This window comes from Dermacentor albipictus, chromosome 4 (assembly GCF_038994185.2).
Source record: "Dermacentor albipictus isolate Rhodes 1998 colony chromosome 4, USDA_Dalb.pri_finalv2, whole genome shotgun sequence".
Lineage (NCBI taxonomy): Eukaryota > Metazoa > Arthropoda > Arachnida > Ixodida > Ixodidae > Dermacentor > Dermacentor albipictus.
The window spans coordinates 140,619,474-140,646,119 of NC_091824.1; the positions used below are offsets into that span (position 1 = coordinate 140,619,474).

The following is a 26,646-nucleotide window of genomic DNA, read 5'->3' on the forward strand; positions in this document are numbered from 1 at the left end:
ACTTTTGCGAGATCCCAAACGTCGAAACATAATCAGTGACTGCAGCTTCAATCTTTCTTACATTGCATAACGTTAGACCAAGTGTATTCAATACAAGAACATTTACAACATAAAGAACGTATAGCTGCTGTCAGCGTACTTAGAGCGTGGCCCATACACTTAGCTGATATCGCTATGATTATTTTTTTTTCACTCAGCTCTTTATTAGCCACTTCTAGTTAATCGTCGAAAACGCGTATCCAAAAAGAAAGTATATACAACAAAAAACGCATAGCTGTTAACTGTCAGCGTACCGCAGGTACGTAGCTCCACCCTCACGTTTACGCACTGCTTCTGCTATCTCCTGGTTAATTTTTATTGCCGTTATTACTTCGCTCTCCTCTTCAGTAGCCAGTTCAAGTTAACAACCCGATATCCAACACGACCAAACCACTTATTAGCCCCGAGAACGAACACGAGCGGCGCTGCGAGCGCCGCTCGCGTGACGTCAGGGCACGGACTCGCGCCTGTCGTCTGCTACAGTTCGGGCGTTGTCCGGGCGCTTTCTGCGGTGTTTTCGTTTGTTCACCCTCGTTCTCTCTGCTTGTATACTTATGGTGGTCGTCTCAAATATATTTTTACGACGTCTTGCTTTGCGAACATTTATTCAAAGAGCTAATTTCTTAGACAACAATGCAGCTCTCGAAGGCAACGCTACAGTGCCAGCCGAAGCGACGCAGACCAGCCCATTGCGGGTTTTTCATACGCGCATAGACAATCGCAAAAGCATAGCCTATAGGAATCCAGTTATGATACCATACTTGCCGCGCTGCAACAAGTATGTCACAAAGTTGGCTATATATGACTTCTACAGCAGTCACGTTGATTTTATTCCGCTAAAACAGGTTTGCTCACGACGAGTAGTTCATGGTATAATATCGAATTTTTGCATTTCCTCACAGAAACGCTCGGCAGTAGCACGGGGAATTAACTAATACTGGAGCTTAGATTCTACACGCCTCACTTGCTTCTTTACCTGCTTGTCAACATTAGGCGGTTCTTCACGTGTTTATTTTTTTTAAGCGGCGGAAACTTGAAGTAAAGTTAATGAAGGCTTACAGCTATTTACAGAGTACAATTAGGAATGTACCAATATATATTCCCTTTTCCGTGCTACACGCTCAACTCACCTCTTTAGAGAGCGTTTGTTAATGATTAATAATGTATGTTATGTTCCTCTTTTTTTTTGTCTATGTTACCTAGTGTATATCATTTATTTATTTCAATGCCGCAGTGTGTTTTGCATTGTTATTGTGGAAATATTTTACTGTTCTTTCATATATTGTATAACTGCAATGTTTTATGGCCACTATATAAATGTAATTTATATGGCGTTTGATGTGTTACCCCATGCAGCCATATTGTACCTAAGGGGGTGAAGTTACCTCAAGCCGCGTCTGTGCGGCTTTTTTCCCTCATCCACCTCCATTTACCACTCCTCTGCACATGTGTGTGTGTAAATGGAAATTAATAAATCAAATCAAATCAAACTCACTTGAGAAATTTACTGGTGCTTGTTGCTTGAGGAATATACATGACGAATCTGTTTGGCGAACTGACACAGGCTGCTCGGCCCAATTTTTTTAGTGAAGCATGCCTGCTGGACCGCATAGCTGCAGCCAGAAAGACGTCGAAGCGTCAATGACTAGTAGTATGGGACATATTCAAGATATCGAAATTCCCCCGGTGGAGGGTCAGAAATCAAGTGAAAGTATATGCAAGGCTTGTGGTGCTTTCTTTATGAATGTTTGCGGCTGGATTGGAGCAAACTTAATTTAGCCTTAATTTATGTACCGGCGAAGCGAATTGTTATCCGTTTGTATAATTAAATAACGCTGGATCGAGACATCGTGAGACAGAAGGTGCTTGAATTTTCCTTTTGTAGGCAATCTAAGCTGCGGTGTAGTAGCTCGATAATACTTTAGCCATTCCAGTTGGCGCTGTAAAAAATGCTTTATGGTTTTAATTCGAAGTTGTAGTGAACTGATGGGTTTCGCGAACATAGCGTGCCTCGCCATACGGACAGTCGATTGCTACCGTTACGTGATCAGGGGTGTGCCATATTGTCGATAAAGGCTACTGAGGGCCACTATGAAACATTTCATCACTTCCAATTGAGTGGCTCTCGATCTTAACAACGAAACTTTTCTCTCAGGTGATTGTTAGTTTGGTGTTTGTGAATTAACTATGTAAATACTCTACATGACGCGCCGTCGTGTTAGCAGCCATGAGCAATTCGTTTTTTGGAGGCCTGTTTCAGAGGGGGATCAAAGTAGCACCTAACTTTTTCATAAGAAATACGCGCCTAACTATTTTTTTACGCAACAATGAATGGCCATATTTGAATAGAACAACACACCAGAGTAATAGGAATCGTGATGACAGCTTCGCTGGGCAGCGTCTTTCTAACATCGGATAACATGTTGACGCCAATTACCAAATGTTTCTTCCACGTAAAATGCAATGCCTCTCATAGCTAAATACTAAAGGAATGTTAAGTGTTTATCGAAGCATCATACAGAACTTCGCGCGTTGAATTTGCAGATATTCTTTTTTTAGTCAAAATTTACCGATAGACACGGCGCATATATGCATTGCAAAACCTAGTAGACCCCTTTAACGCTACTTTACTTGCGATATCCAAGCCGCAAAGTTTCTCGACTCACACGCCTTTGAAGAGGAAACTGTGGTTAAGGTGTGGCAGCTGAAAGAAGCCGACGTATTCTTCAATACGTACGGCTCGAGCCACCCATACCCCAAGCATACACGAAGGGAACGAGCGCGCGCGGCAGCCGAGCGAGCCGGAGCGAGCGGCGTCCTGGCCGTGACGTCACTCGCGAGAGGGCGCCACTCCTAATTCTCGGGGCTAATAGTGCTAATAGCTCGCCCACAGCAAAACGCAACCAGTCCTGCCACTCCAACCATTTATTAGGGGCCATTTCACATCTGTCCGGGCGTCTTACAGAACGACCGCGAATGAACGAACCGCTCGTGTTTTCCGAGAAGTATGCGCGAAGACGCTTTTAACCACCGGCGAGAGGCTGGGCGAGATACGCGCCTGTGGCGTTCTCCGCGTCGGCTGCAATTGCAGGTTTCCCGCGGCTCCACCGATCACATTACGCAGTGCTTTCAGAAGCGCGCGCGCGCGAGCGCAAAACGCGACAAATGGGAGCGCACCGCATGCACCTCTCTCTTCCCAGAGGATCGCACAAGCTCGAGGCGGCGACCACACGTGACCTAACCGCGCACTTACGCCGCACTGCCCAGACGACGCGCGTTCGTGTTACGCCAGGCTGCACATCTTAATGGCGGAAGCGGAGGACGATGGAGACGTGGGCAGGTGGTGAACGTTATAATGTCCCCCCCCCACCCCCCCACCCTTACCTTCATGAAATACACCGGGCGAACGCCTCGGATATTGCGCTGGATTTGCGTGTGCTCTTGCGAATGTCCCCGCGTGGAAAAACAAGAAGAGAGCTCTTGCAGTTTCGGTACGTGGGATAAAAGAATTCGACAGGGACACTTAAGACTGCTTTTACGTGTGGGAATGCGAAAACGTTATAGTCCCTTTGGCGACGTTTTTTTTTTTTTTCGCGAGTTCCTTGCTCGCGCATGCTCTCGCTTAAGTTATAAGTGCGCCTCGGTAAAGCCGAATCAAAACGCGCCAAGCGTCTCTACGCGCTCGCTTGCCCGCGAGGAATTCATCACTCGAAGGTCCGCTCAGCGGCGTTCAATTGTACGTTAATGCTTTTTGTTTTATACAAACATGACGTGGCGCCACCTCCTCCCCATTGGCTGCGCTGTCAAGTGTACAATAACGCAAGCAGCAAGACACACCTCTCATAACCAACCAGAACCGCGGAGCAGCTCTGGCGTTGGAGAAGCGTGCTCCTCCCGCAACCCAGAGGCCAGGGTTCCCATTCCCACCCGGACCGAAATTTGACAAATTTTATTTTCAAAACCATTCATTTACTTTGTTTACAGGAACTTTCCCGAGAAATCTGACTTCAATCGGAGCATTTTTGACGTGAGTTTACTCTTTGCGCCGTCGGCCATATTTTTTAAGCCATCGATTGATGGCGACGCCGACGACGCCGGATTTTCGCATAATGGGGCATTTAATGCTTTAGCATTAAAAAAAAAAGAGCGTAGAATTAGGCGCGATTCGATTGCCTGCCGCATCCTGCTTGTACCTGAAAGAGCACATAGCCAGAACATTGAGAACAGAAGTTTCTTTGAGGCGAGGTCAGTCATCTCCTCCCATCGGCTCCGACGCCTCTATATATCCCTGGTATCTTTATCGGAATATAAGTAACCTTGAAATATTTATGCATTAAAGTGACAAGTGCATAACGTATAGTTATGAAAAAGGCTTTCGCTATACCCGCATCTCTTACTGTGTTCGTGTGTGTGCGTGTGCGTGCGCCCAAGTATGCGGTACTCTGTGTGCACGCAAGCAAACAGGGCAGTGTCACCTCGCATGCGCATGTGCCCCCTTAGGGCCTAACTTCCCTGCGTACCCTCCGTGGCGGCCGCAGTGGTTGCATGGTATTCTGGTGTCGAGCGCGAGGTCACGGGTTGGATTTCCGGCCGCGGCAACCACATTTCGATGCCGGCAAACTGATAAAGGAAAGCTCGTGTACTGTGCTTTATGTGCACGTTAGACAAGCCGCAGGCGTTCAAAATTAATCCGGAGCCCTCCACTAGGACGTCTCTCATAACCCTAGTGTTGCTAACTGGGAAAGTAAACCCCATGAATGAATCAATCAAGAGAGAGAGAGAGAGGATGACAGGGAGGCTAGCGGTAGACCGGCCGGCTGCCCTGTAGGTAAGGGGATGTATGAATCAAACTTTTCAGTATAGGCGGGAACTTTCATGTTACATGCATTCCCTAAAGGTAATTCTAAATATGTTTACTTTTTCCTGAGCCAGCGTTGTCTGGAACGTGCACACATCGAAACGTGATTTAATTGTTTACCCAGGGACGATATCTTTAGGCGTCGAAGAGGGCTTGTTGATGGCTTAGTCGGTATGCACACGTCTGTAGTTACGGATAGCGCGAAAGTCCGTGCAACGTGTAAAACGAGAACCCTTAATTCACGCTTGTCCCGTCTGTCGTGAATTGTTGATCTGTTCCTGCGCTGTGCGATAGTTCGGCTACCTAGGGACGTTCTAATTTCGTCTACCGTCCACCGCAAATTTACACCCTAATACGTTAACCTGACCTATCAAATATGTCATAGTTGCAATGCCTCCCTCCCAAATCTCTCTCTCTCTGTCAAGTTTCACCGGTCCCAAGAGCGTGGCTTTCTTCGAAGAGCTAGCCTACGAAGACATTACCTTTGCCCAACCTCCCTGGATGCAGGAGCTCATCTAGAGACATTAACCGGGGCTCATTTCCGTGGAAAGTCCATGCAGGGACGCTAAAGAGATGTTACTGTCCGTGAAGTCGTTAAAGAGAATAAAAAATGTAAAAGAATGAATCAAACAGCCTGTCTATAACGGCCGCAAGAGCGCGCCGGCCCCGCTAGTGACGATTACTCAGCAGGCTGCGTGTTCTCATCCTCGCCCTCCGTCAGGTTCTACACTGCGCCGTGTTTTGTCCACGCGAAATCGCCGCGATGCAGCAAGAACGCGCGAGGCTAAGCGCAAGTGCGGTCGGTACACAGCCACCTCGTTCCGGCGAAGCTGAGCGCCGACGTCGAGACAGCCCCAAGAGACGTTGGCCAGACCAAAGCGGCTTTTCTCCCGTCTCCCCTAGAAGCGAAAGGCTTTAACACTGCTTTCTTTCGGCCTTGCGACCCTCGCCAGCGCTCTCCGTTCGGAGAAACAACGCTACACTCAATACTGTGCAGTGCGTGCAGCGACGTACTATACTGGTCACCTCAGCCAATCAGGAACGAGAAAATGCTACGCGTCTCAAGAGGAAGGACAAGACCTGGTTCTCTACAGGCATCAGCTGGCATCGCAAACAAAGGGATTACCCGCGGATAATGGACGTGCCCTTCTCGTTCGAGTTGTTGGTTTTGGCTCACGCGACTCGTATGTGTCGCTGCATTGCACGGTACAGAGGGTGAGACAAAGTCCAGAGGAGTCAGTCTCTATGTGCACCCGGTGCTGAGCTTGCGCGTCACGTCCAGCAAGCGGGTGCGCGGTGCCTCAGTAAAAGCGCGCAGTTATGTGAACAGCACAACCGTTGCGCGAGCCGATCAGGTGAACCGAGCTGTGCACCGTGGCGGAGCGAAACAGTATATAACAATTCCATAAGTGAACGATTCTGCTAAACGCGCGACGTGACACATAACAACGCTGCCGCCATATAATATTCCCACGAGATGATTCACCCGAATAGTCACGAACATGGTATACTGAAAGTGCTTACGAAACTCGGCGCTACGAGTCCTTTCAGACACGTACCAGGCATCGCTCTTCGGCTCAGTTATAGCAGATCGCGTCACGCTGAACATTTTTGAGGAGGAGCGATCCAGTATAGTGCTATACACGCACGCATTACTTATAGGAAGCAGCACGCGATCGATCGACAGCGAGTGATCTGGGTGTTGGGTCACTTAAACCGTTCGGCTCTTCTTCCGTCAATGATCTGTTTTCGGCGACGCTTCCATTGCAGGAGAGCATGCATCAAGGTGGACGCCGCCCTAACTCTGCAGCTCGAGCTCGGTCCACAGTCACACCACACGTATGCCCGCGTCCTGGTCGCTGCTATACACGAAGCCATTGGCACTCCCGCACAGGCGACGCGCGACGAAGGGCGCAGCGAGCGCTCCTAATTTATCGCGCGCCGACTGCAGCGGGTGTCAGCACGCAGGCGTGCGCGCGTATAATTAAAAGCAATCACCCCCCATCGCTGTCCATTTAATGCGGAGCCAACGGCTCCGTCCGCGGGTGCAGTGTTCCGAAGGCTCGCTCGAGGGCGCGGGCGCTCGCTTCTCGCGCGATGGCCGCGGACATTTTTGTGCTGTCCGATCGCAGCGCCAGGAATTTTAATAGCGGAACTCGAGCGAAAGAGCATGCCGTTAGGCCGCGTTCATCTGCAGACGAAATTGCAGCGCTGCTGCTAGTTTTCCGGTCGGCCATTGTTCGTGGTCGTACACGGTACATACATACATACCCCCCCCCCCCCCCCCCCCCCCCCCCCGATGGGAAGCTCTGTTCCGAACGGTTGCACTAAAGCCAGGTTGCACTGGCGCGGCCGGCGCCGGGACGACTCGTCGGCAAGGCTGTCCGTATCTGTTGTACCGGCTAGTGTTCCTGTATATGCTCCCGCAGGGAGCAGAGTTGCGCATAGGTCCGCCGTCGTGATCCAGCTCTGCAGCGAAGCCACTCCTCGCGCGCGCAGGAGCCAAATGCCGCGCGGTGTTCCGCCTTTTTCTCTAGTGGTCGCGAGCTACAGGCGCCAATTGTTCTCAGGCGCTTAGCAAAGGGCACTTCTCAATACAGGCTACGCTCGAACGAGTCATTCGTGCAGTCGGAGGGGGTGGGCTTCCAACCAACCGAAACTTTGTACGTACGTATGTAAACACGCATATACAAACACACATGAACGTACAATGAGGGGGTAGGACCCCCTTCGATTCCCCAAAATAAAATACTCCCGTGGCTCGAAAAGCTACAAAGTTCGCTCGCAAACGCACAGTACGTTGCCACAAAAGGCGGTGCAATGATTTTCAGCATGCATATGAAGTTGTCTTATCACTGTCAGAAAGCAAGAAATGTTTTAAAGAGTGTTTAAAACTTCACACACGTAAGGTGGACACTTAGCGCATTTTGGCTGCCGAAACCAGCCGATTAATGACCGTCGCCAAGAGAGCTATCGTGCCTGCAGTTATGTCAGTGACCGTTAACAGAGCGTCATTTATCACTAACCATCGTTCACAACAGCTGCACGTTTTCGATACATGCGGTGCAGACACAGATTTAAGCGCATTTCAAATGTTCACATGCGCACATTTTAAGCAAAGCTTACTTTTACGATTCATTCATACCGCAGACTAATCAGCTATATAGTAGCAGCAAATCTGCAAGTAGAAAAAAATTCAAGATGCAAGAGCTTCTAGATCAAATGTATTTCATACAAGGGAATGCATGAACGGCTGCTGGCAGCAGGCCAAGTGTGCTGGTTCTTGGAACCTTGCGGGCAGAATTCAAAGAAACTGGAAATGCAACAAGCCATTAAGAGTAACAACAGGTTATTTTTATTGCACTAATCTCATCAAGATGGCAAACTTGCAGAGTAATTATTCACACAGTGCAGACTGTAATGTGACAACACATTTTTTCTTGATCTCTTACCACTCAGAGAAAAGCCAGTAGTTGAAGACACTGTATCAAATCAATGCAATCACTGAAGCAGGTTTTGGCCAAAAAGCCAGGTTACAAAGCTTTGTGACCTATCGCATCAGAGGCAAGGAAATTTTACGTCATTGAACAGTACATTCACTCCACTCCCGCCCACAGGAAACAGCATTCACCAAAGCACAACGCAGATTTCTAGCGTGTTTAAATGAACCACAAGTTTTTGTTCCACTGGCTGATACATGATGCTCACAAGCTAGCACACATACAATTGCGGCTTAGCTTCGATGGCAGCAATTAGTTAACAAAATAAATAAGCCTGTGCACTTCAAGACAATAAATTGACTAGAATAAATTTTACTGTTCTCAAAACTTCACACGGAGAAGGAATGTATTACAATTATCGCAGCTCGAGAGCTAAATATGCATATGCCAACTTAGCACCCGCTTTGTCCTTGTTCCCTTGTGTGCTTTCTGCAAAGATGTCCTAGCTCTTCAGAAATTGCGGTTGACGAGAGGTACATATTATTCATTTCAATTTTAAACTCTGATGGGTGCATTGAAAGTCAAGAAGCCCAGACTTGTTAGCAACAACACTCTCACTATGGTATCAGTGTGCCTCCAGCTAGTTTGCTTGGCTGAAGCATTTACTCCTATGGCTGACTTCCGTGCGGTTTGTGCAGTGTGGTGCGCTGCACCCCGTCATACTGGAATACAAGTGCCAGTACGATGTGTTTCGTATCACTTCACCAAGGTCCTTGACTTCACATCGTCGAATACCGTACCTGAAACCCGCAGCTGCTCCTCTCAACGCACGATAGATGGTCCGCTGATTGCACTGGCGATGGCACTGACGGAAACGACGAGTTCGCATGAGTCGGCGATGCGCCCGTAAAGTTGGCTTCGCAGCGACGCGGATCATTTGACGTCATTTTTCGCGCTCGGCCAATAGCGGTGCGAGCGGCGTCGGAAAAGGTATGCGCAACTCTGCTCCCTGCGGGAGCATATACAGGAACACTAGTACCGGCGAGATCGTTTTCCACCAAGCGGAGCTGCGAACCAGCCTTCAGCGGTTCTTTTGATCGTGCCGGCAGTCGGCCAATTGAATGTGAGTGGAGCACAGAATGGAGAGAGAGAGAGAGAGTCTTGGCTTGCTACGCTATACTGAATCGCGGGAGAAAGAGAAAGCCGAATGCGAAGTGTGTAGGGCTTGCCAAAGAAATCGCGGTATATAGGTTGCGGTATAGAGGAGAGAGAAATTCATACTGGAGATGTTTGCATGGCCGCACGCATATAGCATGCCGATGGCAACGGTGATACTGCAATGGCTCGTACATACTACGCACGCACGTGGCACGCACCGGCACACACTGTACAACGTAACTATACCGTGTATGGTCAATATCATTCAGTATGTTGTAGAAAGACTGCAGACCTGCTTCGCTGTGCACGAAGCAGTATATACATAGCGCTGCTCCGAGGTCCTATTAATGTACACGGCGAATATTAAAGGAGCTGAACCGCAAATTTAAATTATCTTTCGGAATAGTTCTCGAGGACGCAAAACACGCGCGTATACGCACAAATCCTGTTTTCAAGTCACCGCACACTGCAAACATCGCGCAGTGGCGATCGCGTATTTCATTTTGAACAAGTATGCGTCTCTCACCCTGATATCGTTGGTCGGAACATCTGTGCAAGCGTAGTTCGTTCTTTTCCTTCTGGTTTCGCGTGTGCTTCGTTGTGTATACAGAGTGTCCCAGCTAAATTTAGCCAGAGTTTTAAAAAATGCGGATGCCAGGGAGCTGGGCACAACCAAGGTAATGTTGTTTGCCATCGCTTGGAGATGCTGACTGAAAATACTAAAAATTTTTGGAAAACTGTCAAGGGTTCCCACTGTAACACAATATCGTTAACTGAGTTAGATGGTGCTGTTGTTCCGCAAGAACAATGTTCTTCTGCACTCAATGAAGTGTTTTCTAAATCATTTTTGCATAACGTGTTACCCTGTGCTTCTCGTGTTGGGCTGCTGAGCACGAGGTCGCGGGATCGAATCCCGGCCACGGCGGCCGCATTTCGATGGGGGCGAAATGCGAAAACACCCGTGTGCTTAGATTTAGGTGCACGTTAAAGAACACCAGGTGGTCAAAATTTCCGGAGTCCTCCACTACGGCGTGCCTCATAATCAGAAAGTGGTTTTGGCACGTAAAACCCCAAATATTATTATTACCCTGTGCTTCTCTACCTGAAGTTGTTAAGAATTTTCCTTTTTTTTTCATTCCACCAAATTAGATAATTCGTCTTCATTAATTAACTTCTCAAATATTATAACTATATGGAAAATGTCAACGAAAGAATTGTAGAGCGACACAAAAAAGCTCCCGATACAACTTTCTGTTGCTCAGTACGCGCTACATAAAGGTGTTTTTCCGAGCGTGAAAGAAACCCACGAATACACGCAAAACTGCCGCGCGACTGGCCCCTCGAGGCACTTTGCGTGCATTGGCGGGCTTCTTTCCCACTCGGAAAAACACTTTTATGTAGCGCAGTAGCGCGTATTGAGCAACAGAAATCTGTAACGGGAGTTTTTCGTGTCGCTCTACAATTTTCTTCTTAACACTTTTCATCTAATTATAATATTTGAGAAGTTTATTAACGAAGACCAATTATCTAAATAGGCGGAATGAAAAAAAGAAAAATTGTTTGAGTATCTCCAAGCGACGGCAAACAATATTACCTTTATTGTGTCCAGTTACGTGGCATTTCCATACTTTTAAACTCTGGCTAAAAGTTAGCTGGGACACCCTGCATAAGGGGCGGACAAGCAATAAAGCAATGGTCGTGAGTACAGTGGTGACCCGTTTCTTTCCCTCGGCGTACAGCCTTCGCGCTATTTCTCGCAATAAAAAACAAGAACAATAATTCGTACAGTTGACGTTTAGTCGAATACGATGTAAGCACGTACGGTGACGCCGCGGCGAGGCCACCTGGCATCGATACTGCCGAAGGGCCCCTTATATACGTCACACGAAAAAAGCACGTTTGATGATTTATGGCAAGGAGTAAACGAGTGGCCGCCGAATACTTCAGCCACTGGCAGGCGCCGTTACGCGACATCGTTATACGGCAACATTACGACATGTTTCGCAGTGTCCTGGGGAAACTTGACGTTACACCAACTTTATTGAGTTAGTCTATATAAAAAAAAGAAAAATACTTCAACATGTGCTCGAAAAGGCTATATGCGGGCAAGGTTCCACGCGCGAGTCAAATTGGAGCAGCGCTTTGAAGCATGCAGTTTAATCTCACGTATTTTTGAAGCTGCTCGAAATTCTTATTGCAACTTATGGAAAGAAACAGCTTCGCTGAAAATGTGGTTGTGATTCTGCCAGGTCGCACCAATATGCGCTCCTTTATTTATTAGGTTTGAAGAGAAGTGGAGAAAGCGACTTGCACACTGATAAATGTCGTTGCTAATTCCTCGCCATGCTCTTCAGGCCGATGCTAAATGTTGTGCAATGGCGCCCGCCACGCAGAGCGGTCACCGCGTTCTCGCCAAATTCTTTCGATGACTGCTGGGTGTTCCGTAGCACTTTTCGAAAAACACTGCATGTGGCATAAGGTCCAGGAAAAGGTCACTAGAACGCCACCTGCTTCTGCAATATCTTCAACAACCGTGGGAGTCGTGGAGTAGCGCATATATATATATATATATATATAGTTAGCTAGAGCTGCGTCCCTTGTTTGGATCACGGTATCTGCATAGAGACATTGGTTTCAACTCGTGAACGTCCAAAAGCGGTTAAATTTATCGCCGAATTTTCGGTGGGACAAACAGACTGACAACGAAGGCGAATCAGAAAGTATTTGACCCAAAATAAGGTACATACAAGTAATTACAAATGTACATACTACTCTACGTACCTTACACTATTTTTCCACATAGCCCCCACACCGGTTCAGACATTTGTCCCATCGCAGCACTAAATTTGAGATGGTCCGCTGTTAGAATTCGTCCGGCTGACTGTGGAGCCACCGTCGGACCGCTGTCTTCGCTTTACGGCCTATTGCGAACTCGCAACTCCGCCACCTCACACTTCTCAAAGCGAGACACCTTTCCTTATACGTGGGCTGCAATTCCCTGAGAATTTTGATGGGCGTTCGTCCCTTGCTCCACAGAAGCCGAATCGCACTTCGTGAAGCACAACCGCCATGTTCAACAACTGACAGCAGCGCCTTGCCGCGGAGTTGCCGGCAGATAAGGCCGGGCCGGTCCAAGAAAGGTCCACCGCTGGGAATGGGTGTGATGACTTTGCATTAAGCGCCGTAAACTGGCTTAAAAAAGAAAGTTAAGGGCAAGGACTTTCTGATTCGCTCTCGTACATTCAACGCACGAGTGTCACTGCTGCCGATTATAATTACTTGGCCAGAGAAACTCGTCGTGGGCAAAGTGGATTTGCTTCTCTATTGCAAAGCTATACGAAAGCATTTGGACGGTTGCAATCCGAGGTTAGACCAAGCTACAGTCACCCCTCTTCTTCTTCTTTTCTTTTTTAGTTTATGATGACGGAGCTGCAGCTTCAAGGTTGTATATGGTATAAATATAGTACAGGGAGTTTTAGAAATCGTGTCTTCAAGCGGCCGTACACCAAAAACTCGAACTTCGCTTGCTTTCTTTCTCTCGGCATTCTCCGCTTTCCTGCTTTCTCCGTACCTGCTCGGCGCAAGGGTGAAGGACCTGAAACCAGCGAATCGCACAGCGTCCTATACAGGCGCACTGGAGAACAAGTTAACGAATGACAGCGACGGGAAAAGACACAAAAAAGAAAAGCGCAAGCAAACAAGGACAGGTAGCTACCCACCCTTTCGCCGGTACAGCGGCAAGGGGACGCGATCGCCGAAACACCTCGCTGAGACCGTCTATTTCTCTTTCTATTTTACCTCCTCATTTGGCGTCACCCCGCTCGCATCACAAGACGCCAGCTCCCCCGCGGCGAAATCGGGGTTTCGCCCTGCGATTTACGGCGCGGGTGTACCGACAACGGCCATGTTTCTTGGTCCTGTAACGTGCATAGCGGAGGAGGGGCCACCGCCGCTTAAGATCCCACGTAACTAAAAGGCGCGTTTGCGCTCGTTCTTCATGTTAGCGAGACAAACTACCTATAAGTGCAGAAAGCGGACGATAACCTCCGTGATCCAAGGTGGTGTGTAAGAGGAACGCCGGACGCTCTCGTGGCCTGCAATCTTGTGTCGCGATAATTGCAGTCGGTCGGCCGCGGCGGCGAACAACAGGACCGCTTGAGAGCATGGTTATACCGTCCTCACTAATGGCCGTTTCACGCTCTCTTCCTTAGCTGCTCGGAGACTGACCCGACAATTTTTCTTTACCGCGCCAGTTCCCCCGAGGCAACCCCTTAGGTTCAGCACCAGCTCCGCCAGCGCACGTAAGGGTCCAACCTTACATAAGTCGTTACTGAAATTATGTTGCTTTTGTCGACTTTCTGTCGAGTTACAATTGAACAACGTGCATGATTTTTCCCCAAGGTCGTGAGCGCGGCCATCGTACAGTAGACGCCAAAGCGAGTGCGGCTACGACCAAAAACCAACTATGCTGCCTATAGGCTTTCGGGTGCTTTCGTTTCAAGCCGCGTTTCTCCTCCTCCTCCTCCTTCTCCTTCCGTGCCTCCCCTCCATCCCACGATATGAGTTACGTCATGGGCGTAGCAGCGGCTGGTTGCAATCTGTTTTCGTTACGTTTAGCAGTTACGCGCACAGACGTGTTCAACCGCTTATAACCCCCTCCCCTGGAAGTGAGTGAGGGGGTCCCTCGCTTCCATCCCCACGCCCCTCAACCCTTTGGAGGATGGCACAGCGGCGAAGTTGTTCTACAAGCTGCAGCTGCCAGGCGCACATAACACGCAAACCTGCATCTCTGCCCCCTTGGAGGACGCGGCAGCGGGGCACGCCGCGCATATAACTAGACCTGCATGCGCCGGCTCTTGTGCGTTCGCCGCCGCCTCCGTCGCTCTGTTCCGTGGTCCGGCTGTAATCTGCCGCCGTAAATCACACCCGCGCAACGCACAGCAAGAGAACAGAGTGCGCGAGCGCGCAGGAAATGGGCTGTGCACTCGTTCTTTTCTCGCTAACGCCCCGAACGATAATGGCGAGAGAGGGGGGGGGGGAAGAGAAAAGAGGCGGGGGTCCGATCCCTCCCAGAGCGCGGTTCCAGCGTCGCTCGGTCCCCTCCGTGCGCCATCTGTGGAGGCTTCGTTTTTCGGACTTGCACGTAGCGCGTTACGGATGCAGCATCAACCCGCGAACGGGCGGCAGCGAGTCGATCTTGGCGTTCCCCGCATTCCCGCGCGCTCCGCTAAAAGCGTGCAGGCCAACTTTTTCTTTGCTTAGCCCAAGCGTTGGCCCTTCACTTTGGGCACGCCACGCAACATGAGTCCCGCAGTTTTAAATAGCGCTGCAGTAAACGAAAGCTGTGCCTAGAGCATCAAAGAACTCGCTAAAATGCAGACACTGAGCGCCCGACAATGCTCTCTAAAGCCACATGTGTTCCACTCACTGCGCTATCGCATCATGACCTTCTATCCACGTCTGCCCCTTTTTTCGGGCTCTGCCCCCGTCGTTCCAGAGCGGAACGGCTATACCCAGATGCACGCCACATTGAGCCTAGGCCTCGCCCTCTTCTCTGCCTGTTAAACCCTTTATCTCTGGAAGGATCGGCGCATGAAACATGGCCGCGGTGCATGAAAGGCCGCTCGGTGCAGCAGCCAAAACGGTATGAGAGACGCTCTTACTGCAAAGTGCTTCTAGGCTCTGCATGTTGTTCAGTGCCAAGCCTCAGCTCCACTAAATACGACAGAACTCCCATGTTCCTGGGAATACAGCCGTCAATCACTCCTCTAAAGGCAAATGTTAGGTCAAGCTAAAGTGATAGATTAGTACTCGAGAACGACTAAAGCGTAATGCTTTAGTAATTGAGAAATTGAGGTAAATGCAGGACAGAATTACAGACTCCCCCGGGATATTCAAGTACTAGACCGATGACGAAGGCATTCCTCATTCCTCACGAAAGAAAATGCTACTTGTCCAGTTCTATGCATTAAAAAAAAGACTAATTAGAGAGCTTTAGCTCTTTGGGGCCCCAAAAGTTTGAGGCGCTAAAGAGCTTTGCGGGTGTTAGTGTTGGGACACGCAGGAGTGAATAGCTTTAGAATAGGGCTTTGGGTTCGTTGACAGCGTCTTGCGCTTGCACCACCATTACGGTGTCAAAGAAGAGCTCTCATAAATAATTAAATAAGATATACTATATTATAATAAGAAGAGTAATTTTGACATTCTTGTTTCCGCGTTTAATTACAATTTAGAGGTTATTCTATTAGCAGCAAGCAATTAGTTGTGCTTAGTTTTGAGTAACCAACTTTACGTGCCTTCTTCACCAGCCAAGTTAAGCCGTGTTAGGCCTACAAGCCGTAAAATCGACAATATAATTCGGAATTAGCGGCGTCTAATGAATCAATCCTCATAACACACGCTATAATTGAGAGAAAGCGATAACCGCAGTCATTTTTCCTAGCCTGCGAACTTCACGCGTTACCACGAATCGAGCCCAGTTGGACGCTAGGATAGAGCCGTCGCTTCGACGGGTGGGTATATCCCCATGTTCATTGACGCAAAGGTTTTGGGGCGCGCGGCTTTTGCGGCTCCCGCTAAATGGGTGAAACAGCGTGCCCTAAAGGTGTGCGGACCCTTGAGACGTAATGTTCTCGTAAACTAAGTATTTCTGACACAGAAGTGCTATTTTAACAATCCACGTCGACTTAGTATTTGCCTTTAGTGTCCCTTTAAACTCGTGCTATTCGCTTGGATCTTTCTCGTTTTCTTGGCACTGTTGAATTTTCTACGCGCGTTCGCCCTAGACAGACTGACGGACATAACCATGTGAACCTTGGTTCGCGTAATCGCTGTAATCACAGCCGGCGACCATGAATATGCTGGCGGTGAGGTGCGCATGCGTGACGCCTTGAATGTGGGGGGGTGTGGGATGCACTAGGCGAGGGCAGCGTTTGTAGCGAGTCTATCGCCGCGTGCAGTGTTGCGTATAGCAAGCAGAGCAGATAGTTTTGAGGCGCCGGTAGGTGACGCACATCAGACGGCTGAGCTGTTTATTATATAGACGACGATAACATGTGAAAATAGGCCATCGAAGAGTGGCGGCTATCCCACGAACGTATTCCGTTCGACTACACACACGCACACACACACACACACACACACACACACACACACACACACACACACACACACACACACACACACACACACACACACACACACACACGCACGCACGCGCGCACGCACGCACGCACGCACACACACGTGCAATGATTGAAAGAAGGAAACATAGCGTAAGTCAAATGTAAAAAGAGAAACAACTTGACAAGAAGTTGAGCGCTCGTGCGTATAGTGCCCCTTGCCTTCCTCTGCGTTTTCGCCGCGCTGCTAGTTTTTAATACGAAGTCAAGCGTGCACAGTCTCGTATTCGAAGTAAAAAAGTGAGCACTAACGCACAGGCTTCCAAGCTTACGCTTGCAACATGCAGGTTACAAGCGCACCAGTCAGTACACGCAAGTCTGCCGTCACGCAAAAGCCGACTTTCGAAGACTGCTGGCTGCGTATTCGGACGGACAAACGTCATCAAGTGACGTGGTTGACAAGCGAAGCGCTGATCGAACGAGGCGAAAGCTGGCCCCGACTGCTACACCTCTCCAATCCGTCATGCGTATGCACTTGCATGAACCCAACGAACACTGAGGATAAAAAGAAATCAAAGAAACTGTATCATAGATCTCTACCGGTGGTCCCGACGCACTATTTGTCCGCTCTTCACAAACAGCTGAGCGTCGTGGATAAAGGGTCCGCGCCGGTTGGGAGGGGGGCGGAACCGCGCGTGCCGGCGTTTCATCAATCACTCGGCACTGCATGCGTCTGCCACACACTGTAGCAGCGTGCGACCACCTCTCGCGAGCAGCCACTGCGAGTGGAGCCAGTCATCCTTCAAGCAGGATTACTGCCCAGCACTCAGAAGACTGTAGTGATTCTGCAACCGTGGCACTGCAGCACCGCGCGCGACCGCGCTACGTCCGTCAGCTCGCGCGGAAAGCGAACGCTGAAGCGAAAGGGAGCCTTCCGCCGCGAAAAGAAATCCAATGAAGGCAAGAAATAAGTTGTCCTATAATATACCGCTGGTGCCTGAAATCACCTCCATTTAGACTAACTCAGCAAGCACTCTCCTTAAGTGCCAGTCACTCCAAGCCCTTCTACTATAACTAGTCATCTCACTAGTCTCATATAACTAGTCATCTCACTAGTCATCTTTACGTATATCCCCGTCCTGTCTCGCCGCTAGCCGTCTCTGAATCTGCTCGCGTATACTTAAGGAAGAATAATGCACACGCGTTTGGCTTTATTGCAAATGCAGTCTAACCGTGGAAAGCGGTGCTCTGCACCATAACTTCTTCTCCTTTTTTTTTTGCAATTCTTCGGTGGTTCGGCGTCAACCTGCTGTTGCGAAAATACAGTATACTCGCGTCCACGCGTGTGTGCTCGACCACACTCGTCCTAGCAGAGAAACGTCTGCTATACGGGAATGCACATTTTCAAATTTTCGCGGACTTACAATTTGGAACGTATACTGTAACGCTTACCGCACTAGTGGAAGAAAGGGCCCTTGTTGCACACTGTCAGTTAAAGAACGTCCGAACGCGAGTCCCTAGTATACAAATGCATGAATGTGGCAGGCGCCAAAGGCCGCCGAACGCCGCAGGTCTGCTGCAAATCACACGCTCGATGTACCAAACGCAACGAGAGAATCTGTGGCCACCATAATATTTCTTGGCAGCTCAGCCTCCAAGCAAGAGCGGACGGTTCGCCGCGGATATTTCTCTCTCTCTCTCGCTCCCTAGTCACTACTGCGCATGCGTCACTAGTAGCACCGAGCCACAGGTGTTCCGCCACTGCGCAGCGCCGCGCCTTTCCGCCTCCGCCGTTTGGTATGACGTCACACCGAGTTCCTCGTCGTTGCGCTCGCCTCCTCTCGCTTCGCCAGCTACGTCGCATGTCTGATAACATGTCGGAGGATTGAAAAGGAGCGCTCGCGTGCGCCGCAACCACAGTTGAAGCGGCAGTATGGACGGCGACAATCCTGATAAGCAGGAGGAGGCCTGGAATCGACATCGGAACGAGATGAAGAGGAAACAAATCGCCAAAGAAACAGACGAACAGCGCGCCGAACGACTGGCTAAACGCCGCAGCATAGCTAGATAACCAGACTAACCTGGACTTGCAATCAAGATTAACCAAGGCTAACCATGGCCTTAGCTTTCGCTACGTATATCCCGGCGTAGCCGAGCTAAGCCACTGACAATTTTTGCTTCAATCATTTCGACCCGCAATAAGCGATCTCCGATGAATACAGTACTGAAACATAAATGCGGGCAGGAAGAAATGGTCTACTTACAGGTGTTCGAAGTGACTGATACGAATTCGCGTGAGGGTGGAATGTGTGCTTAAAGACATCGCCCGCAGATCTTCATATCACTGTAATGTATGGCGATACAGTAATTGGGCGTTTTATTTATTATTGAACATGGAATTACCGGGCACCCTGGTGAAAACTGTTGACCTTTATTTCGCCAGAACCTGGCCGCACCTTCCTGATGCGAGCAAACGGCGTACTGATGCTGACGCATGCTTGGCATCGGCCAGAGCATCGATGGCACATTTCCGTATATGAACAGCGACTTTGCTTCGTCGACGCTGCTATATTATAGCTGTCGTTCGGCGCTACGCTCTTGAACGAGCAGTGACGTAATCTCCGACACGCATGCATGCACGGACTGGCGCTCACATGATCGAGTCGGCCATATGCACCGCTTCACCAGCATCGCATGAACGCACGCACACGGAGTAAATGGGCCAACCTATACAAACTGCACCGACAATACTTGGAAGCGAAACAAAAACCAACCGAACACGCATAACAGACTAATTAGAGCTGAATCCGTAATGGGAGACAGACAGGAACTATGGTCGTTCACGTCTGTGACACATCATTTTAGCGAACGGTTCGTTAACGGACCAACCCTGCATTCACAGCGCGTGCTCATCAGTTCCGCAGGCGCCGTAATAGGTCTGACAAACCACGTGGTATAAAACAGCCGCGGTAGTGAAATGACTGCATGGGATGCGCATTAATGTCCGTGCATAAAAAAAAGAAGAAAAAAAACCAGTGCCCTTTCACTCTGTGAGGAAGGATTACCATCCAAGCTGTGCATGTGGGCCTCTTAATGGCAAACTGCACCTCCGTCGTGAGTCATCCCGGCATTGCACTCTCTTCGGGATCGGCCCACTTATGAAATATTGTGGGTCTACGCACAGACGCGATCCGCCAGATCCTAGTCATAGACAGCTTCGCTGTAGAAAAAAAAAAACTTGTGGCTCTTATTAATCCAGCGGTCCCATCTGTCATTGTGCCCACCAGATGTAAATTTGGCTGATAGGATATATAGACCCAAAGCAACACTGAGGCTATAAGAGACGCCGCAAGGCTCCAGGTTTATTTCGAGCACCTGGGGTTATCTATAACGTGCACCTAAAACGAGGTACACAGGCACTTTTGCTTTCCGTTCTCGCAGGAAGTCGTCCGCCACGGTCATGACTCGAACCCGCGACCTCGCTCTCGGGAAAAGAACGTCACTGAGCATACCGCGGTGAGTAACAAAGCACAACGCCCAACGCGTCTGCTTATACTGTACCATTGTACCGTCCCAATTGAACTTATCGCACCTCAAGCATGCGGGCGCTTCTTGGATCTTAGGGAACAGGGTCGTGTGCAACGAAGTTAACTGTGCACTTTCCTCAGGGACAACCAATTAACACTCGAAAGAAAAAAAAATAAAAAAGTTCGTATGCACCGCACGCGCTTCATTTTTCCCTTGCGTATGTACCACTTGCAGGCAAGCTAGGGGTGGGGTGGGAGGGGGGGGGGGGGGTTGTAAGAGTCCATTTAGTGGACTGTCCATTTCGGCCGGTGCTGATTGGATGCAGCTGTAAGAGCGAGGAGGAGAAAAGCGGCCCCAGCCAATCAGCAGCGGACGAAATGTACAGTCCACTAGGTGAACTCCTACGGAATACCTCCCCTGGATGGCTTCAAGAATTGGCGCAGTGCCTGTCGCGGTATACGTGATGGAAATAAACGGCGCAACTTCGCGGTGCGTGCAATGCGCAGATCAACAGCCGACTGCGCGCGCCGCGAGGAGCCCGATGAGTTAGCTACACTGTAAACGAACGCTGTCGTAAAACACTTTGAGCCTTAGCATCCCGAGTCGTAAAGAGGTCGTAACCGCTGTCTGATTACTCGGCGGCTGTCGTTATACAAGATATGTGTACACGCGCGCAGCGCCCTTTGGCCCTCATCGGTATACGCTGCACGTCCACAGTGCCTACACGCACCGCGGACACGCGTCTTCCTCATAGGCGTACAACAGGAAAGCGACACGACCAAGTATGCATACTTAGCTCGAGTGTGAGGTGCAGAGATACTACACACTTACGGATGCTGAATGATCCCGCACCAGTGCTTATTAACACCGTGTCGTGCACTAGACGACGATTCTTCGCCCACAGTATAGAGCTTGTTAAGAATGGCGAGCTGCAAGGCAAAATTGCCACCCAATTACGACTGGGGGACAAGACGCGCATCCCCCACTCTCCGTCGCTGCAGCTAGGAGGCGTTCGAAGAAGCGGGCTTTGTGCTGAAAACCGCCTCCATCCACCAACCCCATCGCCGTTGTGACAGAACGAGTTCGGTGGGCGAACAATGGTGCCGGGAGTCTCCAGCGCGGACCTGATCTGCTACGCATGAACAAGCTGCCGCGGGAAAGCCGTTTTATGTTGCTTCCCAGGCCTCGACCAGACGCAAGACAACGAGCTACCCACCATTGGCGCCGATACTTCCCGGAACGGCACCCCTCCAACGCCGGCGTCGGGCATCGGAATGTGTGTGCCTTTGTGTACGTAAACTGTTCTGCGGGGCGGCGGCAAGTTGGCGATGAGTAAACGAACAGTCGCCGCCTTGTATGGCCGGCGGACCGAGTGTATAAAAACTGCTGTTGTGCGAATGCTGGACACACTTCTCTTGAGCAGTCAGTCATGTTAGACTGATACACCTCTCTCGTGCAGTCATGTTGGACTGAAACTCTTTTTCTCAAGCAGTCATGTTAGACTGATTTAAATCCTGTAAATAAGCCCATATTCCTCGTTCTCGATGAGAAGCAGTTCTTCCCTTCATCAACGTTCTCAGCGTGGATAAGATGGACGACAGCATGGGCCAGCTACCTTCGAATTCATGCCGGACTCCAATCTTGGCAAAGGACCACGAGCGATGGGATTGAGCCCCCAATCCTGACAAGCTCTAGAATAGGAGACGCAAGATCGAGGCTTGCGTTCCGCTTGCGTCACGCAAGCTGCTTGGGTCCCAGAAAAATCCAAGGGTTCTGCGATACGCAAGACGCTTGCGTAAACACACTCATCTAAAACTCAAATTGCAAACTCGCCACTTCATTCCTCTCGATTCGCCAGCCGGAACATTTCCAACGTCTACCGTTTCGCATCGTTATTCTAGAACGCGCACCTGTTTGTAGCACGTGCAGACCTGTTTACCTCATTGGGATGTTGTCCAAACCAAGTTGCGACGGCGAGATTTTCTGCTTAAAAAAGCAAAGCCATCCCTGGTAGACCTCCATTGTCCGCAATACTCATACTACCATCTGTGAGGCAGTATGTGGTACATGGAAAGTGCAGCGCTCTATATATATATAGCGCGCGCACGAACACACACACGCACTACTTGCCGAAGCGTGCTCCCTCGCCAACTAGCACAATCGGAGGGATAGATTTAGCTAAAGGATCAGTGTTTAAGATGTTGGAAGCACGTGCCTCCTGCTACTGCATTTCCCTTGTATAAGGGCTAAGGCGCTGTGGGTGATTAAAATTACTAAAGATATGCTAATTAGAACTGAAAAATGAAAAATAAACGAATGGCGGATGACGTGATGCGACACATAAGTGCGCCGTTTAAAGAAGAAAACGAATAGCATGCCCAAGTTTAGGGGTGAGCGACGGCAGCCAGGACAGTGAACTCTGAGCACAAAATGCGCTGCCTCTGGGCATGTTCAAGCGAAGTAAACTTGCCGCTTCGTAGCCGATTGTCAGGGAAAGCGCGAGAGAAGTGCAGCATATAGAGTATATACCGTGTATTGTAGAGCGCCGCATACCGCAAAAGGTTAATGGCCACCGCTCTTCGCCATAGCATGGCAGCTGCAGTACCTTGGAGCTACAATACGCGATTCGTTGGCAGCACGTCTGAACATCACTCACTGCAGGCGAATGCCGCAAAGCGCCACACCAACGTCAAATAATTCGCAAGCCCCGACGACGAGGGCGATGACCTCTGAGTTTATGCGACAGACTGCCACAGTTCGCGTAGAAAAGGTTTAAATTCACCGCGCGAGTGAAAATAACTGTCAGGGAGACCTGCGGCGGAGTTGGCTCTGCCGCTCAAAACTGCGAGAGGTGCTATTTATCTCCGTAACTTTCGAGCAAGCGCTCGCTCAGTGAAACACAATTCAGCTTAGCAACTTTTGACAAAGTATACGTAAGGGGTTCAGAGTTAAGGATTTTTATTTTATCAAAATTCTGAAGTGCGTTTACGGAGAAGCTGTTAATGCGACTAGGAGCACTCAAAAACATCGTGTGCCAGTTTTGACAGATTTATGAGAAAAGGTATATTATCACTCAAGAAGCTTATATCTTAAGTAAATGTGCGGAATGTTAGGGGCGATATGCAGGTACATTTTTAAGTGTGCGTGCGTGCGTGCGTGCGCGCGCGCTTGTGTGTGTGTGTGTGTGTGTGTGTGTGTGTGTGTGTGTGTGCCTGCGTGCGTGCGTGCGTGCGTGCGTGCGTGCGTGCGTGCGTGCGTGCGTGCGTGCGTGCGCGCGCGCGCGTCAGTTAGGGACTGGATGAAGATTTATAAATCCTCGTTTTCGGCCTAGTCGGAGGCGTTATATATGAAACGCTTACAAGGTTGCCCCGTGCTCTTTCGCGGCAGCACCAAGAACGGCAGCGATTTCATACATACAGGAAATGAGGGCCACTCTATGAGTGACGTGTATCGAAAGCTTCAATTCTATATTGTGCTTTCAAAATACTTACTTAATACTCGTCTTCAAAATTTTTATGCGTTATACGAAACACCAAGTCGTTTTTCCACTGTCTTCTCGGTGAACTATGCGATGCACAGTGTTTTTATTTATTTATTTATTTAGATTCATAAATGTTTAATCTGTGTTGGATGATTACAGTCTTTGTAGAAAGTTACTTACTCAAACGTTTCATAGTGTCATAGTGCCCTGCCTTTAATGTTTCACAAAGTCTTAATATAGCTGTGCAAAACACAAACTTCAAATTCAGGTAAAATATGGGAAATATTAGGTGTAATGTGCGGCCCAATTTGCACAATCCTGGTCTAAATAGAAACGTTACAGATAATTACTAAACCCTCTTTTTCTTATTTCCATGCGTCATACACGTTTCATGTACAACCAGTACATATTCTGAGGGTTTATATAGTTGGTTTCTCCGGTGTCCTCGAGGAAGTAAACAAGGATCCTTGTTTATATTTGGTGACAAAGGGGGGGAAATCGTGGGCAATGTGTAAGCAAAGTTCAAAGTGTGCGGGTTATTTACGATATTTGCATTACATACATGCAAGTGCGTCGGGGCGTTAAGAATGTGTTTCGGGAGCGGCGAAAAATTTAGCCCACTTCCTTATTATTTTTTAGAAGGTATGAATGCGAGCTAGTAACAGTGCGAAATAAACACGGACAAGGAAGGAACAAGCGCTGATTATTATTTTCTTTTCCTGAAGCCCATCTTGGCACAACGCCAAGATGCCAAGATGTGACTATGCAGGAGTTAAGAGTGATCGCATTTGAAAGTTCGAACACAAACAGAATTTGACTTTATTCGCAACTTTGTACGGGTACAGAGGTCCAACGATTGTTAAAGAAAAAGAAATGGAGTAGATACGCCCAATTTATTATTATTATTATTATTATTATTATTATTATTATTATTATTATTATTATTATTATTATTATTATTCATTTCTTGGGCGGCAGGCTGACACGGGACCTCCACCTCACGCAACCGATCCCTGTCTCATCTCCTGTAAATTTGATCTTTCACTGACTTTCACAACACAACTCTCGCGACAAGTAAAGCGGCATGCATCGCACCTAATTGCTATTGCCCAAAGCGTGTCCGGTGATCTATATACAGGACGACCCCGCTTCGACACGCTCGAGCGCAATGGTCGGCGGGTTATGCATTGGAACACGGCTGGGGCTCGACTAATTAACGCGTCCTGATGACAGGCAGTAGAAGGCCGGAGCGGCTCCCCGATAGTCTAGAACGGGCAACGTTTCCATCGAAGAGCAGATTCCGGTAGAACCAATTAACCGATAACTGTCGAGGTTAGTGCGAGAGCCGTCCGAACGGTGACTCGCCCGAAGACTCATCGTCATCGCCACCATTATGATGATGATGATGATGATGATGATGATGATGATGATGGTGGTGGTGGTGGTGGTGGTGGTGGTGGTGGTGGTGGTGGTGGTGGTGGTGGTGGGTGGGTGGGTGGTGACCGTGTGATGGTCAGCACACTCATCTCGCGCGTGCTTTATTTAAATGCGACGGCCCGTCGGCCAACGGGCGTGACGCTACGGCTCAATGCGCGAAGCCCCGCTGTTTCAAGGCGCTGGTCTCGTTTACCTTCTCGCGCACTTTCATCTTGGAGGCGTCGCTTCGCGGGGGATGCTGACATTGCACGCCCACTGCGCCAGGAAAGAAATGAAGAGAGAGAAAAAAAAAAGGGACGGCGTGCGGTGCCAGCTGTTCGAACCAAGTGGTTTGGGAGGCGTCGCATCGCTCGGGGAGCGCCTGCGCCGGATGCCGTTGCAAAACCTGCCACGCTGTTTATACGTGCCGTGCGAGTCCTGACAGGTCATCGTCCTTGAGAGCGGCGCCATGTAACGTGACCGCGGCGACCGGACGAGAGGCACGACGGGACAGCTATTCGAGCTCTGCGGGGCAGCCGCAATGGAGATCCAGTGCGATGCCGTCCGACGCGCGGCCATAAGCAGCGGCCGCATACAGCACCATAGCAGACACACGCACCGCATCTGGTCGTCCGCGGGGACGGTGTTCTACATGTTCTCGCGAATTTTGCGACGCGACGCCAGTTTAACTGCCGGAGGGCGTCACCTATTACAAAAAAGCACTGATATATAAACCAAGCCGCTTCCCTCCTTTCCTTCTTTCTTTCTTTCTTTCTTCCTTCCTTCCTTCCTTTCTTTCTTCCTTTCTTTCTTTCTTTCTTTCTTTCTTTCTTTCTTTCTTTCTAGTGTGCAGCACAAAGGGCCTGGCCACAGTACGGCAAGCTTGCTATTACACAGCCGCCTAAACACCGCGTTTTAGTACTCCCATCCATGATATTAGGCGCGAGCAAAGCGTAAGCTCCAACTTCGTAACGTCCGCACATAATTGCACGTACTGTCCTGTAGAACCGGTGGTAAGTAGCACTTCATCTAAGTGGCACCGGAGAGACACAATTATGACGAGCATTCTCCATGGGCGCGATACCAGTAGACCTTGCCTCGCTGTATACCGCGAAACCTCTCTGTGTGTGTACATCAAGGAACAGGGCGGTTCGATCGATACACTGCTAATGACTATCAGAGGTCCGAGAACTTCACACGCACACGAATACACCGAGCGTACGGTTTGAATTCGTGCATTTCGAACCAACCTTATATATATGCAGGCTCGTTAATGTCCATGTCAACCACTAATGCATTCACTGATCCCACATTAAACGAGCTGTTTGAATTAAGATGCCACCAGGGCGCGCTTCGAGTTCAATGCCCTCCAGAAATAATCTCATGGGCGGCGGCAATGGAAAAGAAACCTGCCATGAGTAACTACTTAAGAGGAAAAAAAACGAAATAAGGAAAGAAACAATTTATGATAACTCAAAGGGAAGCTCATTACATTTCGAAGCGAGATCGGGATGCCTTAGAACACGCCCCCTATAAAGCGAGATATAAGAAGGAAGAAGCATGTCCTTGCTGCGGTAAAGCTAGGGAAACTATGGAACATGTTTT

General features: G+C 49.3%; 1 protein-coding gene across 1 annotated transcript in view; it reads right to left on the reverse strand.

The window, feature by feature from the left end:
• Nucleotides 1-26,646, reverse strand: part of wit (wishful thinking) — a 145,950-nt gene that overhangs the window by 75,096 nt on the left and 44,208 nt on the right. The window lies entirely within an intron of this gene.